The sequence below is a fragment of the Ovis aries genome, chromosome 7 (genome assembly GCF_016772045.2).
Source record: "Ovis aries strain OAR_USU_Benz2616 breed Rambouillet chromosome 7, ARS-UI_Ramb_v3.0, whole genome shotgun sequence".
NCBI lineage: Eukaryota > Metazoa > Chordata > Mammalia > Artiodactyla > Bovidae > Ovis > Ovis aries.
In genome coordinates, this window is record NC_056060.1 from 87324537 (window position 1) to 87346791 (window position 22255).

Genomic DNA, 22255 nt, shown 5'->3' on the forward strand with positions numbered 1-22255 from the left:
TTCTTTAATCATCAATGAAGTTTTGATCAATGATCATTTTAAGTTAATTTCTGTTTATAGTATAAGGCAGTGTTCAAAGTTTACTTATTCCTGGGATATTCAATTGTCCTAGCAACAATTGTTTAAAATCCTTTCCCATTGGATTGCTTTGGCAGTTTTGTCAAAAATCAGTTGACCATATATGATTTGGTCTATTTCTGGACCTTTTATTCGATTCCACCCATCTATTCGTTGATCGTATGTTAATAGCGCACTGTCTTTATTATTGTGGCTTTATGATAAATCCAAAAGCGGTGTAAGAGCCAAGTGTGGTTCTTAACATTGTTTTTGGATGTAGTGTAGGAGGTAGGATAAGTCCTCCAACATTGTTCTTTTTCAAAGTTGTTTTGGTTATTTTAAATTCTTAACATTTACATACAAATTTTATTATCAGTTCATCAATTTCTATTAAAAAAACCCCAAGATTACATTGAATCGCAATACATTGGAAACTATTAAACATGTTAATAATATTGTGTCTGTATCTGACAATCTGTAAATGTTGTATATACTTCCTTCATTTAGGTCTTAATTTTTTCTGTATTTTGTCATTTTCAGTGTGGAGGTTTAGCATATGTTTTGTTAAATTTATCCACAAGTGCTTTATATTTTTTGATGCTGTCACAAGTAGTGTTTGCGGCAGCCAGCCTCCAGGCTGGCCCTCAGTGCCCCTTCTCTGCTGGTATTCATGCCCTTGTGCAGTACCCCCTGTAACACACATGCAGTGTACCAGGTCTGTGTGACTACCAGGATATGGCAAAGTGACGGAACGCCACTTCTGAGAGTAGGCAGTAAAAAGGCAACACGGCTTCTTCCTTGCTCTCTCTTGGATTGCTTGCTCTGGAAAATATGAGAACAGCTCTACTTGACGGTCCAGTGGGGTGAAGGGCAGATCACAAAGAGGAACTGAGGCCTCCACTAACAAGCCATGAATGAGTGATTTTGAAGGTGGATCCTCCAGACCCAGTCGAGCCTTCAGATGACCGCAGTCCTGGCCAACATCTTGACTGCAACCTCCTGAGAGATGCTGAGCCAGGTGACCTGTTGAATCTTCTCCCAGGTTCCAGACTTGTAGAAACTGTGAGATAATGGATGTTTGTTGTTTCAAGCTGATAACTTGATAATTCATTATGTAGCAATTGAGAACACTGCAGGAGTTTAAAAAAATGGTATCTATTTTATTTTGATTTCTAACACTCTGTGTTTACCATTTAGAAATTCCAATACACACACACACACACACACACACAGACATGTATATATACACATATACACGTATGTAAAGAGAGACCTTGTTTTCTGTGTCCTTTCTAAAAATTAGCTTTTTGGCAGATATTTTAGAATTTTCTACATAAGCAATCCTGTCATCTGTGGCAAAGACAGTTTTTGTCCTTTTCAAATCTGGATACTTTTTGGTTATTCTACTACCTTATTGGTAAGACTTCTGGTATAACATTGAATAAAATGGTGAAAACAGATATTCTTGCCTTGTTTTGATCTTAAGAGGAAAGTCATTCAGTCACTCACCATAAGTATAACGTTAGCTGTAGGTTTTTCTGAGATGTCATTTATCAGGCTGAGGAAGTTTTCTTCTGTTCTTAATTTACCAAGAAGTTTAAATTTTTTTCTCTTATTTTTTTTTGTTATCAATACTAGATTTATAGTTTTATTATGGTAAAAAGTAGTTGTTTCAGTGAGACCTGCACACATTTACAGGATGACATTTAAATTCATATAGAACAATATTTACATTCTAAGTTATACTTGAAATTAGAAGATGAAGTACAGCTTAAGCTTTACAACAAAGAAAAGAAAAATACCCGAAGTAATAAGAGAGTTAATAGTAAAAATAAAACCATCTGTTCTTAACACATCACGTGGAAACTTTTGGTCAGAATGCTATAATACATCTTCTTAATCTGATTGTCTAAACTATTTAAATATGGGCAGTTCAGTTTTATTTTGCCAGCAATTTGTTTGATGGGATTATAAACTAACATTTTTGAAAGCAAATCCAAGCCATTTTCAACCAAGTTTTTGACATGGGATGGTAGTCTTCCTGGTTTTCACTTGGGAAATGTATTCTTACAGTCTTATAGTCGTATATTCTTATAAGTTGCTCTGGCCACACTTCATATTGGGGTGCCCAAAGCTCTGAATGTTTTGAAGAGTTGATCAGCTTCTGAATTCACGTGGAAAAGTGGCTTCTTTGTTGTTAACTCTATGTGGTGTCTGTACCCCAAATGTCAACTGGAGGTGAGTAGTGAGCTGATTTCGGTAGTGCTGGAGATCTATACTAGAGTGTTCCTACCTCACGTATGTACATTCTAATAGGCATTCCAGAAGCTCTGGAAAAAGCCAGAATCAACTAGTTTAAATGTTTCTTTGTTGTCAATAGGTTTTGAAGTTTTAAATCTCTGTGAAGAATTCTCCTAGGCTGACAAAACACAGTCCGTTGTAGGATGTGGTGCAGATAACTCTTAACAAGTGGAGAACCCATGAAGAGACCTGGAGGGATAGAGTTTAAAATTCAGAGATGAGATGTAACCTGGATTCCTGTATAACCACATTTGAAGGTGGACTATATTTGGGTGACAGTGTTCTAAAAGATAAATCTCCTGAATTGCAACATGGGAATACTTCCTCTTTACTTTCTAGTCTGATTTTCTTCATAGTTACCACTTGATTTGTAGTTTACCCTTACGTATAACTCCATAGATGCCTTCTCCAACCTCCTCTATTTTGGAAAACTCATCTATGATTGCTCAATCGGAATGGTAGCTCTGGATTATTGTTCTGTGGTGGTGGACAATGGGGATGGGGTGTCAGGGGAGCGGTACAGTCAGTGACACAGTTACCATATCTGTGTTAACTTTCCTCAACTCCAAGAGCCCGGAGATCTTTTATTATGAATAGTTTTCTAATAATCTTTCTGGGTCTATTGAGATAATTATGTTCTTTCTTTTTTTGTTTTGTTAACATGTTGAATTGCATTGGTTGATATTTGAATGTTAAACCAACCATGCATTCCTGAGATAAAATCCACTTGATCATCATGTATGAATTGTTTCTGAAAATATCTGATGAATTGTTGTTATTCAGTCACCCCGTTGTGTCTGACTCTTTGTGACCCCGTGGACTGTAACACACCAGGCCTCTCTGTCCTTCGCCATCTCCTGAAGTTTGCCCAAGTTTATTTCCATTGCATTGGTGATGCCATCCAGCCATCTCATCCTCAGATGCCCTCTTCTTCTTCTGCCCTCAATCTTTCCCAGCATCAAGGACTTTTCTGATGAGTCAGCTGTTTGCATCAGACAACCAGAATATTGGAGTTTTGACTCCAGCATCAGTCCTTCCAATGAGTATTCAGGGTTGATTTCCCTGAAGATTGACTGGTTTGCTCTCCTTCCCGTCCAAGGGGCTCTCAGGAGTCTTCTCCAGCAATTGGAAGGCATCAATTCTTCAGTGCTTCTTTACAGTCCAGCTCTCAGAATACATGACTACTGGGAAGACCATAGCCTTGATTATATGGGCCTTTGTTGGCAGAGTAATGTCTGCTTTTCAGCACACTATCGAGGTTTGTCATAGCTTTCCTGCCAAGAAGCAAACATCGTCTGATTTCATGGCTGCAGTCACCATCCGCAGCGATTTTACAGCTGAAGAAGAGGAAATCTGTCACTACTACCACCTTTCTCCCCTCTATTTGCCGTGAAGTAATGGGACTGGATGCTATGATCTTAGTTTTTTTAATATTCAGTTTTAAGCCTGTTTTTCTATTATTTGAGGCACATTTGCATTTCATCTGAGATCACAGTGCTTCCTTGGTGCTTGAAACTTGGATAGATGGGTTTTCATAACTGTTTGAGATCCTTGAGGGGAGTGTCCAGACTGAGACATGTGGGAATTTTGGTAAACTGTTGATAATTTCCTGTCCCCTTGAATCAATATATTTGTTCAATCAAAATGTTTGTTCATCTTTAATTTGAAAGAGGAGTTGAAAACTGGGATAGTGAAAAAAAGAATGGAGAAGGAGGGCTGCTGGTAGAAACCTCAAAATAGGGAAAGTATTAAGATATTAGCTACCCTAAATGACAAATATTTACTATTGAAATCATGGCCTTTAGGGATCTTAGCCACAACTTCAGGATCATTTTACATGATTTCTTTAAACACACCTTTTATTTTCCTGAGAAGAGTTTTGAAATTGCAGTTTTCCTCCATCTCCTTAATTTCCAGTGATATATCAGCATCCGGCGATGTTTTAGCATACCTTTCCTTCTATGCTGGTGCCTGGCAGAGCCACTCCTTATTCTGACTCTGGCCTATGTCCCTTCAGTGCTTTGAGGTCAGTAAGAGTTTGATCAGTATTTGTTGAGAGCTCAGTGTCCCTTTCTTCAAGACTCCAGGGAGATGGGTATGAGATATTATGATAATTTATTTTCACTCAAGGGCATTAAGACCAGAAAAAGCTTCTGTTGGCCTACTTCAGAGGCTGGGGTTAGTGTCTGTATGTTATAAGTAGGGAGACTGAGACACGGGATTCTGAAAAGGATACTTTCAGTGGATAAAATGATAGAAAATAGTCTAGGTGGCTCCATCAAGTCCCAAACAGCTATCAACTTCTCAAGGTTAACATATGGAGAAAGGCTAGAACCTCTCTGCTTTCTCCTGCATCTAGGCAGCTACGGGTCTTGAAGACTGTGAAAATGACTGTTGAGCAGAGTATAGCAATGCAGTCTCTCTCTGTCCTCTGCCTCATTTTTCATTCTCTCTCCTTGATCCCCCTCTAATCTAGGCTGGGACAATCAGATGACAAAAGAGTTCTACTTTAAAACAAGTGCAATCAGGTATTTATAGTAAGGAAATGGACTGAATGAGCCAGCTGCTAAAAAATAGAAGGTCTGACTTTATCCATTCACGAAGATTGTGGCCCAATGCAGGTAGGGGTAAAATAAGTCAATTCAGATCTAATATTTAGAAAATTTATCCCAGATTGGAATGGTTGGCCTCTCATGAGAAATGCTGTAGATTTTTCCAAATTGGCAGCAATGGTGGGGATGGACTTTTGCAGGGAAAAGGCTTGACATTGCCTGGACATCAGAAGATATTTTCAATTCTGTTTTAGTTTACCTCCAGAAAAATTCATCCAAGTCATCTAAGGTCTGCACTACATAACTGTGAGTAAAGGTTGCTGAGTCCTTAAGGGAGGTTTTGGGGCTCTGACTTATGTTTGGGGAATTCTAAGTCTACGCCAGTCGTATGGTAGATACTCATTCAATTTTCACACATGGGTAAGTTCGGTGAATGAAGAAACATATGCATAGCATTTACCGGGCTTTCCTGCTGGCTCAGATAATAAAGAATCTGCCTGCAATGCAGAAGACCTGGGTTTGATTCCTAGGCCAGGAAGATCCCCTGGAGAAAGACATGGCTACCTATTCCAATATTCTTGCCTGGAGAATCAGGGACAGAGGAGCCTGGGGGCTGCAGTCCACAGGGTTGCAAAGAGTTGGACACGACGGAGCGACTAACACTTTCACTTTCACTACTGAGCACTTGCTGAGTGCCATGCACCATGCTAGGCCCTTCTCATTCTATTTTATTTAGGTCTCATCATAACCTTGGCATATGGTCTCCATTTTGCTGATACACAAACTGAGTCTCAGCTAGGATTTTTCAAAGCCATGTTGGTTGAGAAGAGCAGATTGAGATTTATCTAGCAGGCAGGATAGATATGGAGTCTTGATTTATACAATCCTCTTAGCATTTTATTCTGGGCTGTGCACTGAGAGGCCCTCCATCAGCATTTATAATGAAGGCTTTCTTCACTACATCTCTCATTATCTTTTCCTCCTTGGAGTTCAATAGCCTACTTGTACCGAGATGGTTGGATGGCATGACTGACTCGATAGACATGAGTTTGAGTAAACTCTGGGAGTTGGTGATGGACAGGGAGGCCTGGCATGCTGCAGTCCATGGGGTCGCAAAGAGTCAGACACGACTGAGCGACTGAACTGAACTGAACTGAACTGTTCAACTTTGCATCCATGTTGTTTTCTTTTCCACTGTATCAGTTTAGAAATGCTTTAAGGCACAAGGGAAAAACCTCAACCAATGTGGTGTTAAAAAAAAAAGTTTCAAGTTCTCTGATACACCTCCAATTGAGATCTCTGTCCCTCTTCTTGAATCTGACAACTGCTTTGACCAATTGAACAATGGAGAAATGACACTGATTCCTGCATGAGGCTGAATCATAAAAATCCATGAAACGTCTACATAGGCCCCTTGGAATGCTTGCTCTTAGAATAGCCAGAGTACTGTGAAAAGCCTAAACCTTAGGGGGAGGCCACATGCGCTGGCACTTGGTCAACAGTCCCACGTGAGTCTGGTCTTTGGTCCTTCCAGCTTGAGTACCAGACATGTGAGTGAAGAAGCACTCTTGGAATTGGGTCCTGCAGGTCCAGTTATTCTAGTTTCTGGGTATTTGAGTCACTCACCTGGTTGAACCTTCTCAAGAGAGGCCCTAGATACCGTGGAGTAGAGACAAACCCTTGCGGATGGACTCTGCCTGAATTCTTGACCTGCCACCTGTGAGCTTAATAAAATGACGTATTTTAATGTCACTAAGTTTTAGAGTAGCTTGTCATATGGTATAAGTAACTGGGATATCCAGCTAGCACTGGTTTACATCAATTAAAATATGTGTATACCTGTATTTAATGAAGTGAGAGATCTAGAGGTAAGCCCTTGTTGGCGTTAGTTCATTGCTCAGCTGTGCCATTAAGGACCCAGGATCTTTCCATGTGTTCATATTGCCATCCTTAATGTTACCTTTTGTCCTCATGCTTGTTGCCTCACAATTTTGGCATAAATGCTGTAGCTCCAGGCATTGCATCAGCATTCAAGTTAGGAAGAAGAAAGGACAGCAGAGCTTGCCTCATCTCTATGGTTTTATTAGGAAAGCAAAAGCTTTCCCAGAAACCCTCATGTCCTTACTTATGTCTCACCAGTTATAATTTTGTCACATGGCCACTCTGATGGGAAGAGAGGCTGAAAAAAAATGAGCATTTATCTGGCAGATTGCTGTCCTAAACACAGTCTGGATTTGCTTAGCAAGGACACCAGAAACCACGAGCAGCACGTGGGCAAGGCCAGTGTCTGCCACATACCTCAATTGCTTTGCATTATTTTTTCTGGTTGGTTCAACTAGGTAGTGAGTTACTGAAAACAGAGATAATGATGATTACTTCTCTGGACTGCTTTTTAGCATCCAACATAACACTGAGAATGTCATTTCTATTTAATGCATTCACCTGTTGAAGAAAGAGGAACATAATAAGGAGGTGATTTTCCAGAGCAGAAGTCTTCACATTTTTTTCTCTGCATAGCCCCTGAAAACATTTTGAGAGGCAGTGTACCTCCTTGTACATTTTTTAACCTGGTATTTGCAGTTTTTATTATAAATTTATATAAAAAATTACAAAGAATATTATTTTTGGCAAGTAGTTAATACTGAAATTTTAATATAAATGTTTATATTGCTTTTTAAAATTTCCAGTCTAAATACCATACTGATTTGCTACTACTGTCTTCTGTTTTAAAATTTGCAAATGAGTTTTCCTTTAGTAGTTAGAAATTTTTACATCTTTTCTTTTTCTCTTTGTACTCACATTTTCATTCCAGTTTCCTCACAGAATTTTATTCTAATGTAATATATTTTTAGGCTTGAAAGTTTGCCTTGTTGATTTCTTGCTTCTTGTATTATGCTTCTTTGCAACAAAAACATACATATAAGTTGAAACAGCAATTTAAAACATTTCATGTGACTAAAAGGCTTTAGGTACTAAAACATTTCTTCTGGATTGAATTGTCATTGAAATGATTATACTACATAATTGAGAAAAGCAACATAAATATATTACACCTTTTGATACAGAATTATTAAACACAGAAGTGAAATTCATTGCAAATGTATCTGCTATGAGATGGATGGGATTTTAAAAACTTGTATCATGTATCTATGTATGAATATTACTTATTGCTTGAATGAAACAGCTTGGCATCAATTGCAAGCCTATTTTTGTTTATTAAGACATAAGTGTGGACAAATGTTGAGTAGACTTATTGTGGTCGTCATCTTGAAATATTTACAAGTACTGAATCATTACACTATACGCCTGAAACTAGTGTAATGTTATATTTCAATTAAAAAAAAGCTGAAAGTGCTGAACACGTTCACGTAAGTAAATGGGAATGTAAGGAATATTATTACCTTTGAATTATTTGAACTACTTCCAAGTTGTATATCAAAAATCACATAGTGGCCTGTCATCAGAAATTATTTTTAATGATCTATATCAGCTGACAGCTCAATTAGGTCCTCCTTCGATTATGTGGAAAACACCTGACTTGGAAAATAACTTGCAACCAGTCATTTGAGCTGTTTTCTTGCAAATGGATTTTCTCTGCTTATTAGAGACATTCACAACCTCAGTATTTCTATTTCCTACCCCCTGGTTGGAAGTTTGTGCTCCAGGATACATCATAGTAAGATTTGGGATGAGGGAGCCCTTTGTCTTGCTGGGAGAAGGGCTGCTGTGAAAGAGAACTAGGGAAGATAGGGAGGAGAACTTTCCTGATGCTCCAGTTGCAGGCAGATCAAGTTTAACAGAGTCTGTCGGAAAACTGAGGATTTGAAAATGGATCCTCATCAGTCTATCCATGTCCCCAAACCAAGAGCTTGTGTACCCCAACTTGAAGACTGCTGAGGCTGAGTTTGCTTGCGGTCCCTTTAGGCATACTGCTTCTCACTCAATGAGCTACTCTATGCAGTGCCTTATAAGTCTTACCGAGCCTGAGAACAGTCTTCTGAGGCAGGAATCATTATCTCTATTTTGCAAATGAGGAAGGATGCAGTGGTGAAGGGAAGTAGCAGCCACTGGGCACCAAAACTGGGGTTCAGACCTGGGCGATGGGTGTACGGAGCTTGAGCTGTTTAGCCACTGTGTTCAGTTGAGCCTGGTTCTGGGAACAGGGATCCTAGCTCTTCACAGGAGCTGTTGCTTGGATTGCTGTTGCTTTTATCTGTGTTTCCTTCTTGGCAAATTTCTCTAAAGCAGTGGTTCTCAAACCCAGGTGGCTGGGCCCCACCTCTTGAATTTCTGATTCTGTAGGTGTGGGTGAGGCTGAGAATCTGCATTCCTAACAAGTTCCCAGGTATCGGGGGGAGAGGGCCCACTTCTTCAAAGCCTGTCCAGTCTCTGGGAGAGAGTCCCATTTCTGATGTATGTAGGGACAGATGCTTTCCCCCTTAAGTTTCTTTTAGGACTGAGGTTGTCACTTGCCTGCTAAGTCACTTCAGTCGTGTCTGACTTTTTGCGACCCCATGGATTGTAGCCCACCAGGCTTCTCTGTCCATGGGATTATCCAGGCAAGAATACTGGAGTGGGTTGCCATTCACTTGCCTAGAAGTGAGTATATACGAAACCCACATTGCATATATATTTCAGCACCTGAAACAACTTTGGAAAAACCTGTGCTGCAGGAATTTTTGTTGGAACTTTCTTTGGTGATATTTGTACGTGGGTATACCTGCATCACTTTCACTTTTCACTTTCATGCATTGGAGAAGGAAATGGCAACCCACTCCAGTGTTCTTGCCTGGAGAATCCCAGGGATGGGGAAGCCTGGTGGGCTGCTGTCTATGGGGTTGCACAGAGTCGAACACGACTGAAGTGACTTAGCAGCAGCAGCAGCAGCATACCTGCATCAGGGGAAATTGTACTTACATGTTTTTATTTATGTGTATATACTTTGCACACAAAGGTCCTCTGTGTTTCTGCTAAGTTATTGACTCTGTCTGTCTGGATGGGATATTCTTTCCTGCATTCTTCACCTATTGGTTCAATCCTCAAGATTCATCTCAAAATAATGCTTTCTCTCTGAAATTTGCTGGTTAAGTTAAGTGCCTCTTCCCCGAACTCCTCTAGCCTGGCATAGCATTGTACAGGCATGATCTTGCTTACATGTTTTCTCTCACATTGGTTGAAAAAGTTGGTAAGTGCTACATAAATAACAGTTAGCAAACATTTAATTAGCACTTCAGTTCAGTTCAGTCGCTCAGTTGTGTCCGACTCTTTGCGACCCCATGAATTGCAGCACGCCAGGCCTCCCTGTCTATCACCAACTGCCAGAGTTCTCTCAAACTCACATCCATTGAGTCAGTGATGCCATCCAGCCATCTCATCCTCTGTCGTCCCCTTCTCCTGCCCTCAATCTTTCCCAGCATCAGAGTCTTTTCCAATGAGTCAGCTCTTCGCATCAAGTGGCCAAAGTGTTGGAGTTTCAGGTTCAGCATCAGTCCTTCCAATGAATATTCAGGACTGATTTCCTTTAGGATGGACTAGTCGGATCTCCTTGTAGTCCAAGGGACTCTCAAGAGTTTTCTCCTATACCACAGTTCAAAAGCATCAGTTCTTCGGCGCTCAGCTTTCTTCATGATCCAACTCTTATATCCATACATGATTACTGGAGAAACCATAGCCTTGACTAGATGGACCTTAGTCAGCAAAGTAATGTCTCTGCTTTTGAATATGCTGTCTAGGTTGGTCATAACTTTTCTTCCAAGGAGTAAGCATCTTTTAATTTCATGGCTGCAGTCACCATCTGTAGTGATTTTGGAGCCCTCCAAAATAAAGTCAGCCACTGTTTCCACTGTTTCCCCATCTATTTCCCGTGAAGTGATGGGACCAGATGCCATGATCTTCACTTTCTGAATGTTGGGCTTTAAGCCAGCTTCTTCTCTCTCCTCTTTCACTTTCATCAAGAGGCTCTTTAGTTCTTCACTTTCTGCCATAAGAGTGATGTCATCTGTGTATCTGAGGTGATTGATATTTCTCCCAGCAATCTTGATTCCAGCTTGTGCTTCTTACAGCCCAGCATTTCTCATGATATACTCTGCATATAAGTTGAATAAGCAGGGTGACAATATACAGCCTTGACGTACTCATTTTCCTATTTGGAACCAGTCTGTTGTTCCATGTCCAGTTCTAATTGTTGCTTCCTGACCTGCATATAGGTTTCTCAAGAGGTCAAATGGTCTGGTATTCCCATCTCTTTCAGAATTTTCCACAGTTTATTGTGACCCACACAGTCAAAGGCTTTGGCATAGTCGATAAAGCAGAAATGGATGTTTTTCTGGAAATTTCTTGCTTTTTTGATGATCAAGTGGATGTTGGCAATTTGATTTCTGGTTCCTCTGCCTTTCCTAAAACCAGCTTGAACATCTGGAAGTTCACGGTTCACGTATTGCTGAAGCCTGGCTTGGAGAATTTTGAGCGTTCCTTTACTAGCATGTGAGATGAGTGCAATTGTGCGGTAGTTTGAGCATTCTTTGGCATTGCCTTTCTTTGGGATTGGAATGAAAACTGACCTTTTCCAGTCCTGTGGCCACTGCTGTGTTTTCCAAAGAACCTACCTGCCGAGACAGGAGACATAACAGACATGGGTTCGATCACTGGGTTGGGAAGATTCGCTGGAGGAGGGCATGGTAACCCATTCTAGCATTTGTGCCTGGAGAATCTCACAGACAGAGGAGCCTGGTGGGCTACAGTCCATAAGGCCTGAAAAAGTTGGACACAGCTGAAGTGGCTTAGCATGCACACACACCCCAATGTTTACTTGAGAGCAAGTTTTCCCTGCAGTGACTAATAGTAGAAAGATCCATTCCCGCCCTGCCCCCGCCCTCTCCCCCGCCCCATAATCAGATAGTTTTGTTTAAATCAGTTTGGCACATGAAACAGATTAGTTTTGCAGTTTTTTAAGGAACTGAAATACAAATTTCTAAATGCAGTAGTCTACCTGTGCAACAAATATCTGTAAGGTAAAATAAGAGATTTTAAATAGAACTACAATCTGCATGAACAAATCAGATGAAAAGTGTGGAAAGGTTCCTATATATTTTCTGGATTAAAAAAAAAGCCAAACCCCAAATTATTAATGGCTCAGGATGGGGTGGGATGAGCTACAGCGTGCTGGAAGGAGAGACAGGTGCAATGTGTCCTGATGTGGGTTCAGCACTATGTAGGATCTGGACAGCCCTTCTGGAATGCATGGGCCTGAGCATCGCTTGCCACCCTGGTCCATGCTCCACCGTCTCTGGTCACTCTCTGTTTGCTCAGGTTAGCAGTAAGACAGGATCCTTGGGAAACTTTTCTAGGCATCATCTCAGTTCTTTTCAAGGCTTCTGTATAAATGCCACATGTGCTACTAGTTCAAATCAAAGGAGAGGAAAGAGATAGGCTGCATGGTTAGGGGGACCTCAATGTGTCAGTGATAGTACCAACAACTGCTGAGCGTTTCTGAGCGTTGATACAGTGAGTTCTATCTCTTGATTCAAACTGGTAGCTGCATCTCTGCTCATCTTGCGGTTCAGGTGACCTTGATTCATCTTTATTGTTTTAGCATGTTAAACTCTCTTCCATTGTTTCTCTGAAATGCTAAACTGCAAGGAGATCAAACTGATTAATCTGAAAGGAAATCAGTCCTGAATATTCATTGGAAGGACTGATGCTGAAGCTAAAGCTCCAATACTTTGGCCACCTGATGTGAAAAACTGACTCATTGGAAAAGACCCTAATGCTGGGAAAGACTGAAGGCAGGAGGAGAAGGGGATGACAGAGGATGAGATGGTTGGATGGCATCACTGACTCGATGGACATGAGTTTGAGTAAACTCTGGGAGTTGGTGATAGACAGGGAAGCCTGGCGTGCTATAGTCCATGGGGTTGAAAAGAGTTGGACATGACTGAGTGAACTGAAAGCTAGCTCTCTTAAATCACGGACATCTGGGGCTCTTGTTTATTTCTGGCTTAGGAGGGTGAAAACCTCCACCTGTCTTCTGACACTCTTTCTGTTGCTCTGTTTATCATTACTTTTCAAAAATGTGAGAGCCTTAGTATATTCCCACCCAAAGGCTCAGTAATGCAGACGCAAGATCTACTGACTTTGTACGTGTTTGTATTTTCCAAGTATCCCCTAGCCTATTTGTCGTTGATAGTTATTTTTACAAAGTCTTCATCACTTCCTGTTTAAATGTGTTTCTTGCCCCCACTCCTTTCCTTTCCTGTATTTTCACTATTCAAACAGTGGGTTATGGATTTTTGGATTTCATGGAGTGAAAGTTAAAAAAAGAGAGGCAGGGTAACTTATGTAGGGCTGTTATCTTTTAATTTTTCCAAATAAAGATGAATACCCTTTACTTTTACCATCACTTCATAAAAGAAGCTGCCCAGTGGAGTCCTAGAAGCATGGCAGTTGCCTTTGTGGAGACAAGTCTCCCAGGAACTATTCTTCTGTGCTGATTCAAGTTCAGTGCAATCTCTTGGGCATCCACTGTGTGCTCAGCTTTGTGCTGGACATAAAAGAAAGACTGGACTTTTGCCTTCATGCTCAGGGATCCCATAGGAGAGATGAGACAAACAGCTCGGTAGGACTGTAAATCTGGGTCTGCCTTTTCCATGAGACTGTTCTTTTTAAAGGTAAAGATCATGCCCTTATGTCTCTTACACCCTACTGCACCAGCATGTGTCTGACATATCATACACGTTCTATCAATGTTTGGACACTCATAAAGAATTATGGGACAGTGCAAGGTGAAATACGTGTAGATCTTCAACTGAAGTCAGTCATGTACCACTTCTGCATGGTACTGTATCATGAGTGGTAGGATAGCGCAGGAAGGGGGTGGGTCACAGCTGACTCAAGTTGGCAGGAAGACTTCATGGCGGGAGATGGTGAAGTTTGAGATGGGCTCTCAGGAGTGATTAGAAGCCAAACGACCTGACACTAAGCAGTGAAGCTCTGTTGGAAAAGCAGCTTGAAACCCAAGCATTCATACCCAGAAGAGGTTATGTCTTCATTTTGCAGGGTAATGGCTTACTTGGGGATTACGGTAGCATGGGATGATGATGGACGCCAAAGAACATTTAGGGCAATAGTTCACAATTGGGGGTGATTTTGCCCACTATGGGACATTTGGCAAGATCTGGAGACATTTTTGTTTCTTAAAACTGAGGAAGGGTGTTATTGGCAAGTAGTTCTGGCATATAGTAGAGGCCAGGGATGCTGCTAAATACACATGGTGGTCGTCTTCCCCCACTGAAGACTTGACTGGTCACAAATGTCAACAGTATTATAGTTTAGAAACTCTAGGGAATTCCCTGGTGGTCCAGTGGTTAGGACTCCATGCTTTCATTGTCAAGGGCTCAAGTTTAATCCTTGGTTGGGGAACAAAGATCCCCCAAGCCACACAGTGTGGCCAACAACAACAACACAACAAAACTCTCTGATTTAGTGGGATTAAGAAGAAAAAGGAAATAAATATGGTGTTATCAAAGGCATTTCATGATCATGAGCAATGCCTGGAATGCAAAGCTGCTCTTACAGGGTAACAGTTTGTCCTCTCCGTCTCTCTTAGGAGCCTCCTTTTCCCTCCCTTCACCTGTCTCTCTCCTGACGTGTGTTGTAGGCGTCCCTCTGTTATCTCATTACCTCTCCTTTGGTTTCAGACCTTCAGAACTTCTGCTGGCCTCCTGCAAATGAAGACCTCAGAGCTACCTGGGGAACTCTGGGAGGCTATTTGGGCTGTCCACTGGGTCTGAGTTTCTTTGTCTTAAAAGGGAAGGTTTGGGACTGGAACATGTTTACCGGTCTCTTTGGCTTTGATAAAGCAAAACTCTGAGATGTTTGAGAGCTGTGTTGGAGAAGACAGTCTAGACTCCAGACTTTTCTATAGGTTTCACAGACCTCAGACCAATACTATGGGGAAAGAAGAGGCCAGTTGGGTGCTCAGTGAGAAAAAGTCATTCCAGGAGAAGGGAGAATGTGGACCATCCCTGTTGCCAGAAGTGCTACCAGAAATACCTGCCTAGGCTCTTCTGCTGCTACTGCTGCTGCTAAGTCGCTTCAGTCGTGTCCGACTCTGTGCGACCCCAGAGACGGCAGCCCACCAGGCTCCCCCGTCCCTGGGATTCTCCAGGCAAGAACACTGGAGTGGGTTGCCATTTCCTTCTCCAATGCATGAAAGTGAAAAGTGAAAGGGAAGTCACGCAGTCGTGTCTGACTCTTTGCGACCCCATAGACTGCAGCCCACCAGGCTCCTCTGTCCATGGGATTTTCCAGGCAAGAGTACTGGAGTGGGGTGCCATTGCCTTCTCCGTGGGCTCTTCTAGAGACGACCATTAAGACCCTTGCTGTCAATGAAGAAAACAAGCTTTATTATAGAGTAATGCTAGGTGTACAGAAAATTGTGAAGATAATACAGAGTATCCTCATATGCCCTCTATCTGGTTTGCTTTGGTATTAACATTTTATGTTTGTATGACACATTTATTACAGCTGATGAATCAACGCTGATATGTTCTTATTCACTAGAGTCTGTGCTTTATTCAGATTTCCTTAGTTTTTACCTAATGTTCTTTTTCTGTTCCAGGATCTCACCTAGAATATCACACTACCTTTAGGTTCCCCTTGGTTGTGATGATTTCTCAGACTTTCCTTGCTTTTGATGACCTTGACAGTTCAGAGGTGCACTGGTCAGGTGTTTTGTAGACTGTCCCTCAGTTGGGCTTTGCTTGATGTGTTTCTTACAATCAGACTGAGGGACGTGGGTGTTGGGGAAGAAGACCACAGAGATGAAGTGCCTTCTTATCACGTAGTCTCAATATGACTTTCCACTGATGATGCTGACTTTGACCACCTGGCTAAGACAGTGTTTTGTGAGGTTCCTTCAATGTAAAATTATTATTAGTTTTTGTCCCGCTGTACTCTTTAGAAAGTAGTCGCATTGTGTACAGCCCACACTTATGGAGTAGGAAGTTAGGCTCCCCTTCCTTGGGAGGAGTCTTAAAAGTTTTAAAATAAAAAAAATTACTTTGACCCTTGTTTGCCTCCCAGGTGCAGTGAGTGAGCCCATTCTCATTTCTTCCTCCATGTCGGACAGTTAATTGAGGTGTGGGGATTTACTTAAGCTGACAAATGATTATCCTTTGCTGTAGAAGCATTACCTGAATGCTGAATTTGCTAATTACTCTTCTCTCTGCTTCTCCCAAGCAGTGATCTTGAGAGAGATGGTACAAATCTATCTTTAGTGAGAGCTGCAACTCAGGAAACCGGGAGGGTGAGGATGAGGGAGGGGTGGCCACTTACCAAAAGTGAAGCAGGAGGAAGTGGATGAAGAATTGAGTGGCCTAAAGGGAAATGATGTGACTAGGAGGGAATTAACGGGGAGTCTGGTCACTGAGCCTAACCGAACTTTCTCAGCCTGTGCTGTCCCTCAGCATTGCTTCTGGATTTCTGTTTGTACCTCTGCTGATGGGAGGTGAGCAGAAATGTTTATTTTGGGACAGTGGCTGGAAGAAAAGGCTGCTTGGAATCTCTCTGGCTTTCCCCCCTAACTTGTGAAGTCCACGTCCTCTACATCGGGCCATTGCTGCTTGACGCGTCAGTTTGAACCCAAAACAGTAAGTGTAGGCACAAATGGTGCTGGATCACCATTCATACTTTTGGGAGATACTGCTAACTGATCACATGTCTCTCTGCTGCCAAGACAGACATGTCCTCAGACTCTTTCTCAACACACCGCTGTGGGTATTAATTACGTATCAGTTGGCATGGGCAGCGAGTAAATGATTTGCCATTCCTGGTCTAGACAGATACTTTTTTAAGATATTAAGATTCGGGTTACACAATTCATTCAGTATTTAGTCAACAAATATTTCTGAGTACCTACATGTGCTAGGCATTGAGCCAGAGGCTGGGTATATATTGGTGAATAAAATAGACAAGGTCCTGGCCTTTGTGGAGTGTACAGATTGTAAATTTGTAGACAAATGTCATGTGTAGTATCTCAGTAGCTCTTTGTATGAAGTGAAGTGTTAGTCGCTCAGTCATGTCCGACTCTTTGTGATCCCCTGGACTGTAGCCCACCAGGCTCTTCTGTCCATGGAATTCTCCAGGCAAGAATACTGGAGTGGGTTGCCATTCCCTTCTCCAGGGACTCTTCCCAATCCAGGGATCGAACCCAGGTCTCTTACATTGCAGGTGGATTCTTTACCAATTAAGCCACCAAGGAAGCTCTTTATATAGTTTAGGGCAATCAAAATCAGCTGTGGCAGGAAGGGGTCGTGAGTAGATTTCATTAAACATCTTGGGCAAAGTTCAGATATATGCTCTCATTTAATCCTCACAGCCACCTTATAAGTTAGGAAGCAGTAGTCACAATCTACCGATGAGAAAAGCAAGGCATGCAGAAGTTGCCCCAGAACCAAGGGCAGAGATCGAATCTTTGTCAGTCTGATGCCAGCAGTATTGGTTCTTACACCCTGCCTCACTCATCCAAGCTTTCCGTTCTTTAATGAAGAGGGGATGTTTTCAGAAAAGGAGGGTAGATTAGAGTCCATGCTAGGGAGAAGGGAGGCTGGGTCTGTGTAGATGCTGACCTATGGTTGCTGGAGGCTCTGGCTGAGGTTGCTGGGTGGGGCTGAGGCAGCCAGTGGAACAGGGCTCTGGCTAGAATGATGCTGTAAATGATGTCAGCCCTGAGAATATGCCTCATCACATCACACCAGCCTGATTTCCTCCTAGGCCTACCTTGGACTTGCAATGTAACCAGTCCTCTCCCAGTTTCTACTAGCTGCTGAAAGCATGAAGATTTCTCCCCATGCTCTTCGGTTGCCTGGAGATAAATTGTGCTCTGAAAAGATGTGCTGTGGGAAGAGGAGGAAAGGGCAAATATTGGGCACAACTGGGCTGAACTTGCCCTCCTGCCGGTGGCTCCACTCCAAGCCTAGACCTCTATCTGGGCCTGAACACCCAGCCAGGCCTTGCTCTGTTCTCACATTTAGCCCAGAGCTTTGCACCAGGCCTTGGCAATGTAGCTCCTGAATGCTTGGAGGTTCATTCACAGAGATTGATGTTGTTTGGAGTCCCAGAAAGTCCTCCTTGAATAGTAGGTCCAGTGTGGGTGAAATAAAGGACTTTCCTGGAAAAGAATTAGGGAAGAAAATCGCTGAGGCTTCACTTAGTTATTTCCAGAGACTGGAAAGACCCCATGTCTCATAGAGAAGCATGCCTTTTCTCTTCCTAAATACAGTTTAGTGGGCGGTGGGAATCTCTCCTCTCTTAAGAGTGAACTAAACATCCAAGTTGGTCCGCATTGTTTTCATGTCAGTTTCCCTGAGAGCAGAGTTTGAAGCCAGGACTTGAAGACAGGCAGTGTATCTGGGAGGGGTGGTGGATGCTGGACACACCATCAGATCTCCCCTTAGGAACAAAGGGCTGATTCCCTATCTGCTGGGAGCACGGTGGCTGAGAGCCCTTGGCTGTCAGGGATGCCCCTCCTGCCCCGACACAGGCTTACCTCAGTTACCAAAGCCCACCTAGTTCAAGGTTACACTCATTTCTGGGGGTGCTTACATCCAATGACAGATGGAAGCCAGGGTAAAAAGCCCTCCCCCCACCCCCTTTTAGGATGTTTGAAGCTGGAGGCATCATCTCAGCTTCAAAACTTCTCTGAGGGCCAGTGGAGGGTCACCTGGTGTTTCCTCCCTGCTTTTTCCCCTCCATGGGTGTTGTTGATTCCTAGAGCCTTCTGTAATGAACCTGACCATGTCTCTAGCCACCTGGCATAGTCTGGGGTAGGGGATTCTTGGATGGGATTTAGAAGCTGAATCACCGCTGCCTGGCTGGCTGCAAGGGCTGTGTTGCTCATTGTAGGTGGGGCAGTACAAGCTTTAACTTGTGGAGATTTTGGAGGTATACCCAGTGGAAACGATGGGTTAGCTGGTGTAGTGTATCAGCATTTGAGAAATAAGGGATAAATAGTAGTCATGAGGCCAGTGAAATTGGATAGATGTTGCTAAGCTCAAATAATGCTTTGGAAGAAGATATTGAAGAGTTGAGAGTGATTGATTACAACTGTAAAGCTAAGTGTGAAGACCAGAGGTCTCCCTTGTGGATTTGTAAAGAGGTTCTCATCACCAGCAGAAGGAGAACAGGGAAATGTGAGGCCCAGGCTCAGGACTTAATCATTAGAAAGGAGCAGTGACTTCAAAGAAAGTTAAATAACCAACATACACAAGTGATTGAAAATGAAAGTGAAAGTTGCTCAGTCGTGTCCAACTCTTTGCAACCCCATACACTATGCAGTTCATGGAATTCTCCAGGCCAGAATACTGGAATGGGTAGCCTTTCCCTTCTCCAGGGGATCTTCCCAATGCAGAGATCAAATTTAGGTCTCCTGCACTACAGGAGGATTCTTTACCAGCTGAGCCCAAGGGAAGCCCACACAAGTGCTTAGGTCGAGTCTAATCAAGGTCAGGGCCTTGGTTAGGAAAGAATGGGACCATAACACATGGAATGGGGACTTCTGCTTGATGTATAATATGTGAAAATCTTAAATCACAGATTTATTTCCTCGTAACCCCTGAGTCCGCAGGAATGATCTTTTCCTCCCTATTAAGTGCTAGCACTCCCCTTACCTCGAAGACAATGCAAAGATCTCTGCAAGAGGGTGTGTGTCTGCCCAAGAATGCCCCAACTCTTATCCTGGTCACTGGATATGGTATGTGATTAGGGTATGATCACAATACCTGGTTAGGGACAAATTGAGCTTGATAGGCCCTTTCAAGGAGCCACAGGACCCAAATAATATATTCCAATGAGAGCCAAGAGAGCATGCTTGGGGCTGAGCTTTGAGATGCTTGATCAGGTGGGGCAGAAGGTTGAGTTGGTTGATAGAGATTTTATCACTTTGGGAGGATATCCTCTGCCTGGGGTACACTGCTAAGATAGGTCCAGAAGGTTGGGAAAAGTGTTGGCCCACATTAAGAGATGCCTGGATTTCTCTGGTGCTTGGTGGGAGGGAAGAGGGGTCCAAAAGTTGAGAGAAATAAGCATGATAGAGTGGATATCGGAGAAGGCAATGGCACCCCACTCCAGTGTTCTTGCCTGGAAAATCCCATGGAGGGAGGAGCCTGGTAAGCTGCAGTCCATGGGGTTGCTAAGAGTCGGACATGACTGAACAACTTCACTTTCAATTTCACTTTCATGCATTGGAGAAGGAAATGGCAACCCACTCCAGTGTTCTTGCCTGGAGAATCCCAGGGACGGGGGAGCCTGGTGGGCTGCCGTCTATGGGGTCACACAGAGTCGGACGCAACTGAAGCAACTTAGCAGCAGCAGAGTGGGTATACTATTAAAGCCAGGAAACCCACAAAGGATGATGATCCATGGAAGACCCTGAGGATTTACGGAAGCTGCATAGAAATTTGTGAAGAGACACACCCTGATCAGTGAGGTGGCTCTTCTCCAGAGACCACGGACAGGTGGCAGGAGATGTTTCACAGAATAGGGATCAGTGAGAGTGATGGGGCAGAGAGGAACCTGATGCAATAGAACCCAGGTGGCGGGGCTCCCCTCAGAAGCCAGGCGGACACAGTTGTAGTGTGCAGAAAGGTCGTGGGCAGTCAGAGGGGTCCTCAGCTGTGTTGAGGGATGGTTAATGGAATGTGGCATCTCTAGGGGCCGCTGCTACTGCTAAGTCACTTTAGTCATGTCCGACTCTGTGCGACCCCATAGATGGCAGCCCACCCGGCTCCTCTGTTCACGGGATTCTCCAGGCAAGAATACTGGAGTGGGCTGCCATTTCCTTCTCTGAGGGGCCACTGACAAGGATACTACTCGAACTGAGTAAGGAATCGGCAGGATGATCATCACGGCTGTTTGCTCAGGTAACTACATGGGAAAGGAGAATGACCTAAGCTCGTGAAGGACTGTTGACACAGGTTCAGAATTGACACTGATACTTGGAGACCTGGAGTGTCATTTTGAACTGTGGCTCGTTGGAACCTGAACTCTTTCAGTTTTTGGGTGAATTATTTTGCCTACTGCTTTTCAGAGCGTCTTTCCCCAAGTCTCAGATAGTTCCTTCTCATAAAGGCATGCCCTGGTCCTCTGCAGATTACTCGAGAAGAGCTTTCGGCAGTGTCTCCTCTCTGGTTCTCTGCCCCACAAATTATAGCCATCATGGGGTCCTTGAGCTTCGATTTCTGGCTCCCCAGCTCAGCGAGAGAGCCCACCAGGCTCTGTTCGTGCACCCCCCCTTTTGTTGTGGTCAGAAACTCCCTCTCTGCAGTAAAGTAGGCTGGTGTGATAGGAGGGCTCCTCTGGCTTGGTTTTCTTTGCTTAGTGATCACAGTCCTGTGTTGCCTGTTATCTAATCTCTGAAAACCTCTGTTTCTACTTGTTGTCTGGTTTTTCAGGTTGCTTAAGGTGTGAGAGTAACTCTAGGCTCTGTTATTCCTTCTTGAAAGTGAAAAGTGAAAGTTAAGTCACTCAGTCATGCCTGACTCTTTGCGACCCGATGGGCTGTAGCCCACCAGGTTCCTCCATCCATGGGACTTTCCAGACAAGAATCCTGGAGTGAGTTGCCATTCCCTTCTCCAGGGGATCTTCCTGACCCCTGGGATCAAACCAGGGCCTCCTGCATTGCAGGCAGACTGCTGTCTGAGCCACAATGGAAGCTTCTTGCCCATTGTCTTGTTCTTTCTTGCCCAGAAGTAAAAGCCCTCTCTGATTTTGTTTAAGCTGACTGCTCCACCCTAATGGCACAAAGGTTGTAAATGACAGGTAAAGTATACGGTTGATGGTTGTGGTGAGTAATTCCTTGGACAATAAAGCAGAGGTCTATAGCTTAGCCACTAACTTATCCAAGACTTGCAAATTTTTCGGCTGAAACTGATAACTTTTCTGCCCAGTGGAAGTTCAGTTCAGTCGCTCAGTTGTGTCTGACTCTTTGTGACCCCATGAGTCGCAGCACACCAAGCCTCCCTGTCCATCACCAACTCCTGGAGTTCACTCAGACTCATGTCCATCGAGTCAGTGATGCCATCCAGCCATCTCATCCTCTGCCATCCCCTTTTCCTCCTGCTCCTAATCCCTCCCAGCATCAGAATCTTTTACAGTGAGTCTCCCTTTTACTAACGGATCTTATTGGAGGCTGGTTGGTGTCTTTGTAATTGATGTGAGTAACCCATTGGTTGAGGCTTGAAGATCCACCACCATGCTCCAATAGGGAGCAGCTGTGTGGGCTGACGTCAGAGTGTTTCCGGATTAGGGCTGTTTGGTCTGGCTGGCGGCTATGGAGAGTGTCTGATGGA

The 22255-nt window shown here is 43.3% G+C and overlaps 1 pseudogene; it reads right to left on the minus strand.

Moving 5' to 3' along the window:
- Window positions 1-1904: 1904 nt before the first annotated feature.
- Window positions 1905-22255, minus strand: part of LOC101111637 (cyclin-dependent kinase 1-like) — a 41962-nt pseudogene continuing 21611 nt past the window's right edge.